At 48.8% G+C, this 7,593-nt stretch overlaps 1 long non-coding RNA gene across 2 annotated transcripts; it reads left to right on the plus strand.

Annotated features, from left to right (window-relative positions):
• Window positions 1-388: 388 nt before the first annotated feature.
• LOC311594975 lies at window positions 389-5,665 on the plus strand. Of its 2 annotated transcripts, XR_014778270.1 has the most exons (3): window positions 389-684; window positions 1,109-1,785; window positions 2,778-5,665. It is a non-coding gene; the product is annotated as an uncharacterized lncRNA (long non-coding RNA). The 2 variants fall into 2 exon arrangements; XR_014778271.1 differs by lacking the exon at window positions 389-684 and having other exon boundaries at window positions 699-1,785.
• The last annotated feature ends 1,928 nt before the right edge of the window (window positions 5,666-7,593 follow it).

Consider the following 7,593-nt stretch of genomic DNA (forward strand, 5'->3'; position numbering starts at 1 on the left):
TCTGTGCTCTGTCCAGGGGGGATGGAGCCAGAGAAGAAACGACTAACCATGCCCACGTCCTACAAGTGATGAGATGACTGTAGACTTTCAGCCCACGTAGCAGAACCAGACTAAGAGAAGAGAGAGAAAAACAGAGCAGGCTGGGAGGTCAGGCCAGCAGACCCAACTGGTCTTCCTGGAGCCCTTGCCCACTCTGAAAGTGACCATTGGAAGTCCCATCTCAGCCGGGTGATGGTGGCACACGCCTTTAGTCTCAGCGCTCAGGAAGCAGAGGCAGGCAGATTGCTGTGAGTTCGAGGCCAGCGTGGTCTACAAAAGGGAGTCTAGGACAGCCAAGGCTATACAGAGAAACCCTGTGTGGGGGGGGGGGCGGGACCCATCTTACAGCACTAGTATCATCTGAAGACAGGACTGTCCTAGTGACAGACATTCTGTTTTTGTAGCCAAACTCTGGTATTGTTTGCTGTGCTTTTGTGTTTACTCCACCTCAGGCACATTTTTGTGTCTGATGTGACCGAGACGGGGTCTGACAGCACACTTGCTGAGCACCTCATATCCCTGCCCTGTCTTTCCTCCCAGATCCTGTGTCTAGTCTCTTCACGCTGCTGATCTCTGTGTGTTTTTGTGAGCCAAGGCCATATTTTAATGAGCAGAGCTTTGAATAGTGTCTTAATACCTGATATGGTAAGTACCCTAACCCTGCCCTCTACTCTTTTTCAAAAACTTACCTTGTTATATTGCTGGTTTGCTTTTAGATATCTTATAATTAGCTTGTCAGAGTTCCTTGGGAAAAAAAAATCTTATTAAGTGAGACTGCATTGGAGGGAAAAGCAACATCATTAGGAGGCCATCAGCTTCTCCCATCTGCGACTGCGGCGCCCGACTCCCGTGGTCAGTCTCCCTGGTTTGCTTTGGTTTTGCTTCGCTTGTAATGCCATCTAATAGAAGCTGGCCCTGCAGGTCGCAGACGCTCTCCACATTTCTTAATGGCTTGACTCCTGAACACCTTATTAGTTTTGTTGTTGTGAATGGAAAAACTTGCCCGGTTTTTCATTTCACTTTCCAAATTTTTTTAATCAGCTTGCTAATCAATATGCTGCATTCACAGACACACACGGAGCGAATGTGCTTTGTCCCTGAACAGACAAACGAGAGCACAGCACACATGCAAATCTGAGCTAATTGGTAAGGAATGAATCTGAATGTTTGAATTAAATTTCAATTATACAAGTAAAACATGAATACATTTTCTTTTAAATACAGTCCACATTACAGATGGGACATCCTTACTTGGCCTTTGGCCTTGGCCTTGTACCTTCAGGGAGCAGGAACCAATCTTAGTGCTCCTGTTTGCCTAGTGTTTGCCTGTGCCCTTTCCAACATGTCTCTGTCCTTTTGTTTTGTCTGTCTTCATAGGCAGGTGGTGTCCACACTGGAGGTGCCACTGAGCTCTGTGTCCTCCAGGACTCACCTCGAGGAGCTGTCTGCATCTCTGTTCACTCCAGTGCTCCACTCCGCTGGCCACACACAGCTGCAGCCAGGCCTTACCACCTTGGGTCGCAGTTGTTTCCTGGTGACTAACAGTGGAGATGCCGTTGGTGGTAGCCTTGCACTTGTCTTTTGCTCACATACAAGTAATTTTGTAGGACAAGAACTTGAAATTGTTGGCTCACAGGGAAGCCACGTCCTGAATCCAGATAAAAAGGACTGCAGTGTTCTCCAAAGCGCCCAGCTCAGCCCCCTGCCAGGATGTCTCCAGCTTTAACATTTCCATCAGTGTCTTGGGTTAGTGTGCACTGTCCGCATCCCACCACAGCCAAAGCCTTAGTTTACCTCCATTTCTGGCTCACTCTGGACTGTGTATCCATGTCCTTCCTGCTTGTTCCCTCTGCTGTCTCCCCTTTGCCTGCCCCCTTCCTTTTCCTCTTTCCCATCTCTCTCTCTTTCTTCCACTTTTTGAGACAGGGTCTCACTATGTACCCCATCTTAGCCACAAACTCGGGGGCCTCTAGCCTCTAGGCTCCCAACTACTAGGACTACAGGTGTGATGCCACATCCTGCCCATTTTTTTTCTTTTAAAGTTATTTTATCTTTCATTGACTTTTTAGTTTCTTATGTATTGCATGAATTTTTATATACTAATGCTTTGTTGATAGTGACAAATGTTTTTCTACATTATGATTTATTTTTTGCCATTTAATTGGGTAGAAAAATTTGAGATCCTGATGATCTTGATACAAAAGAAAGTACTTTTACACTTTCTTTTGGCAGTTTTTGTTTTGTTTTGTTTTGTTTTTCCAGACAGGGTCTCTCTGTGTAGCCTTGGCTATCCTGGACTCACTTTGTAGACCAGGCTGGCCTGGAACTCACAGAGACCCGCCTGCCTCTGCCTCCCGAGTGCTGGGATCAAAGGCATGCGCCACCGCGCCCGGCTTCTTTTGGCAATTTTAAGAAGCCTTTATATTCATTTTAAGGCATTTTTGTTGTACTTCTTCTCTGGCATTTATAGCTTACATATATTTATGTTTATTTTATGAGTATATATTCATGCCATGTATAAAGAATAAATTCCACATGCATAAATCTCACCATCTATTGTCACGCCCAGCACTATCTTGTGGAGTGTAGATGACTTCATGTAACCCTGCCCCCTTTCCCTGGACCAACCCTGCGGCCCATGCACTGTGTCGGGCTGTCCCTGGCCCTCTGCCTGCCCCCTCCCAGGTTTGATGCTTTGATAATGGCAGTACCAACTCACCTTCTCTCTTGTTTTGCAGAACTACTTTGGTCATCCTTACACATTGGTCCTACTGCATGAATTTTTCAAGTTTCAAGAGAACTTGTCCTAGGAAGTTTTATTAGCGTTACCCTGAGCCCACAGAGGAGCCGGAAGCAGGTCAGCCCCTCTCTCCTGTGTGCTCGTGGCACCCTCCCAGCCCAGGGCATCTCAGCCCTCCAGAGAAGATGCCTGCTTTCTCTGGGTCAGCTTGTCTTCTGTTTCTTGGTGGATTTGACCCTCTGTCCTTTTACAGGGATGTCCAGCAGCTCTGGGTGGGTCCCCTCTGCTCCTGTTCGCTTGACCTGTGTTCTCCACGTTCCATCCCATCCTCTCACTAGTCAGCCGGCTTGCTCTGCACACACACAAAGTAGTTGTCCTTCCTCCCTGGGCACAGGCATGTGAGCACCACCGAACACGGAGCCGGCATAATTAGCTAAAAACAAATTAGACTCTTTCCAAATTACACTTTAATTAAGCAAGCAAAGCATGAATACATTCTCCCTTTTAGAGGTGGAGTGACGTGAACCCAGCTGCCACCTCCTCTGCCAAAGTCCTGTATCCCATCCCCGGCACAGCTTTGTGTATCCACCTCTTGGGCATGCGTGAAATCCGTGCACGTGCTGTGAATGAGTCCAGCACGCTGAGAGCTTGCCCGAGGCTTCATCTTGACTCTCTCTAGTGTCTTTCAACACTGCCGTGCTGATTCCTAAAGCTCTTGGCCTTAAACACAGCTCGTTCCCTCGGTTGGTTCTCACCTTCTCCATCTCCAGACTGCGCCGTTGGCAGGTTTTTGCCGCACTCTGCTTTGAGCAGCTTTCTCCTGGCAGTGATGGAGAAGTGGAATGGTGGGTCGGCCCAGCTAAAGTCCTCACCGGCTTCACCAGTGCCCTCCATGGTTTCTGTACCGTGCAAGCGTCTAGCCAGAGGCCTTAATCCCTGCACTGAGGCAGTTCTCAGTGTTTGCCAATTGGATGGGTGAAAAAGTTAAATCCCTTTTTAAATTTGTTTCTTCTTGTTTGCCAATGAGGTTTATGTGTGTACATGGGGCGACTGTATTATTCCTGCTCTGAACTGTCTACTTTGCATCAGGCTCTTCAGCGCATTGACCTACCTGTACAATGTCCTGATGTAAGCTGGGTAGTAAGCTTTTATGCTTTTGAGCAAATATTTTTTTTCTAGCGTGTCTGTTGCTCTCAGCTCTTTGTACACTCTTCTGTTAGACAGAAGGTAGCAATTTTCATCAAATGCATTTCCTTAATCTCCATTATTCCTTTTTGAATATATATCATGTTTGCTTTAAATGGAACCTTTATTCTTTTCTAATGATTTCACAGCTTTTGTTCTTGGCTCTTTCTTGCATTTGGAATATATTTCTATGATTGAACTGAGACAGCATCTAACCTTTCTCAAAACGGGCAGCCAATTATCAGAGCACACTAGAACAGACCAGTTCCTTCATCCTTTCTCTGCCACCCTGAAATGATGCCCCCTCTAGAATGAGGCCCCATGCTAGGTGGTTTTGTGGACCCTGGGTTTTTCTGTTTTGTTGTTGTTCTTTGTTTTTAGCTAATCTGTTTATTCCTGTCAGTACCAGATTTTAATTTGCCGTTGCTTTTTACCACCTTTTGATATCTGTGAAGTGAAATGCCACATTTCATCATGTTTCTTTCCGGCTGTCTCAGCTCACTCCTCCACACAGGCTTTAAAAGCTGCTTGCTACACACTGTGAATTCAGAGGGTTAATTTGGGGGAACTGACATCAGGACAAGACTGTGCCATTCACTGCAGGATCCAGGCCGAAGTCTGCATTTGTCCAGTTGTCTGTCCGCCACAGGCACAGCTCCCTCCTGAGAAATGTGTGCCTTTCCTCACGGGTTGATTTCTTTGGTTCCCATTATTGTTGTGAGTAAGTTTGTGTTACTTCCCTCCCGTTTTGTTTGGCTTTGTCTGCTACATTTCTTTTTAATCTACTTTCTAATCGCTGCACTTCATTCACAGACACACACAAAGTAAATGCTCTTCCTCCCTGGGCGCAAACACGCGAACGCAGCCGAGCACAGAGCCAGCGTAATTGGCTGAAAATGAATGGGAATTTTTTCAAATTAAAGTTTAATGACACAGGCGAAACATGAATACATCCTCCTGTTTAAGAGCCAGCGCACCGCTGCTGGAGCTGGAGTCCCTTCTGGCCCCTGCTTCCATCCTATCCCCTTCCTCTTCCCCAGTGGCAGCCCCGTGAGGGGCTTGGTGCCTACTTCTCTAGACCTTTCTAAGAACTTGTAAATATGTATCTAGACGCCCACAGGAAATGCAGAATTTTGTCATCGATACTCAATTTTTGCACTGAGTGAATATTGTTAAGGCTGCAGACTGCATCCTAATGTGGCAGTGGGGGAGGGGCAAGAGCAGGGAAGACTAGGCAGCTGTGAACACATGGTGGGCTGAGGAAGAAAGGGGCAAATGGATTCCTTACGGAGCCAGAGGTAACTAGAGTCAAACTTTAGACTGTGTGGGCCTCGGGCTGTCAGGGAGTAGTAGACCCAAAGGCCCTGAAGCTTAGTCTGTCACATAGGACACAGTGAGCCTTACGGATGATAAAGGGTATCGCAGGTGCAGCTTTGAGACCTGTGAGCTCATCTCAGTGTCGTGGGACTGGAAGGGTGGCTTCGGGCCCGCTCCCCTTCCTGGCCGGAGATGTGCTGGCAGCTCTCTTGGCCTCCCTCTTTCCCTTTCTGTCTAGGTACTGCTGGGTGAAACCACGGAGCTTGGAACGCTGACAGCCATCTTGTGATTAGTGGGGGAAGTTGACGGCGGACTCTGAGCCAACGTAACTGCAACCACTGCCTTATGAACTGTTCACACTTGAATAAATGCTCTTGCTCTCGGATGTGATGCTGTGTTCTGTGGAAAGCACCTTTCCTGACACAGGAAGCTTAGAGCTGGGGGGCAGCCTTAGGAGTGGAGTCACTCACGGGGTAAGAATCTGGGGGCTTTTCTGCGCCCCTGGTGGCCAGCCCTCTTCCTCAGGCTTCCTGCTTCTCCCTTCACAGAACTGGTGGGTTTGGTGGATTTAGTGTGTCACATCACTCAAGATTGTGACAGAAGCACCTTACTTGGGAGACTAAGGCAGGAGAATTGTGAGTTGGAGACCAGGGTTCCATGGTGATACCCTATTCTTTAAAAAGACATGGCCATGAGTCTGCAGGAGCTGTGTCCTCTGACCATGCCCTTCAGCAGCCTCCTCTGTGAACCAGGAAGTAGTGCCCACCTCAGCATGTTACAAGGTCCAAAGAGACAGTTCCTAAACAGTGCTTAGCCCAGGGCCCGCCCCAGTCAGGTGTGTCAGTGTCAGATTTGAGTCCCAGAACTCTGAGCCAGTGTTCCCCTGAAGCAGCTCAAATCAGATTCCACCCCTGACCGGTCAGTGGTGGTCAATAAAGGCAGGTTACACAACAGGAGATGCATTCTAGTGTGGATGGAGAAGAGGCGGAGGCCCAGAGCCAGCTGGGGTATGTATGGTGGGAGATGGCACAGGAGCATCCACAAAGAGGAGCCTCCCCAGACTGCTGTGCTGCTCAAGTTCACCTGCACCCCATTCTGACCAAGAAGCACTCTCCACTGCTTCCAAGAAAACATCTGGACTTTCCCCAAATATCTTCCACACTTGTGATTTCTTTCTTCCTGTCACACCTGCCCTTCTCCCCATCTGTGAGCTGTTTGCCCTGGCCTCAGGGACATGCACCTGGCTAGGTTACTTCTAGCAGCCCCTGCTGTACCCCTGACCTGAAGCATCCCTGCTAACTCTTCACCCTGACCACAGGCAGCCCCAGCCACTGCCCGGTAGCCTCCTGGCTGCTTGCTTGCTGGAAGAGCATCAAGCCCCTCACCAGTTACCATCTGTCAGGGCCCTTGGTCTTAGCAGTCCACGCTGGGAACCTTTGGTCATCCGGTGACAGGGTGACAGTCCTGCCTTGTAGCAGTCCACGCTGGGAACCTTTGGTCATCCGGCGACAGTCCTGCCCTGGGAAGGTCTAGGTAAGTTCCTCGTGTTTCCATCAGGTTCCTCTCTCGCTGGTCATTCAAACATTTCCATTTAGGCAGAGAGAGCTTGCCCATGAGTGTCCCTTTTTAAATTGATCTTTTAGTGTATGTAAGCACATGTACCCAGGCCAAGGGGTTAACCTGAAACAGCATTCTTGAGTAGCCACACCTTGGTTTTTTTGATACAGGCTCTCTCACTGAGACCCAGAACTCACCCATTAGTCTAGGCTGACTGGCCAGTGATCCACTAAGCTCTGTCCTCCTCCACCTCCCCAGCACTGGGGTTATCAGCAGTACCACCTTGCCCAGCTTTTGAGGTGGGTGCTGGGGATCCAACTTTGGTCCTCGAGTCTACAGCAAGCACATGGATAGCTGAGCATCTCCAAGGCCCCTGCACCTGTCCTTGATTTCCTCCCAGCACCCAGCCATTAACCAGATGCTATCCCTGCTGTGGATTTCAAAAGACTTCAGAGCTTCTGTGACATCCATATCCTCCCCAAAACTCTGCTCAAATCGGGAAAGAATGCCAAGCCCCAGTGTCTACTCGGCAAAGGTGGCTACTGTCCCTTCCTGCCCACCTTCTATGTTGTATTCCTCCACCACTGAGAAGGTTCTCCCTGGTGAAGTAGGCTGGCCTTAATGGCCTCTGTGTCCAACACAGTGTAGCAGAAAGGATATCCTGGAGTTGGGGACACAGGGTCATAAGAAGCACCGTGGTTTTGGAGCCTACCTGGTCCTGGGCAGCCGTGTGCTCTTGAGATGTATGGCCATGG

Source organism: Acomys minous, assembly GCF_964271855.1.
Source record: "Acomys minous genome assembly, chromosome: 3".
Classification (NCBI taxonomy): Eukaryota; Metazoa; Chordata; class Mammalia; order Rodentia; family Muridae; genus Acomys; species Acomys minous.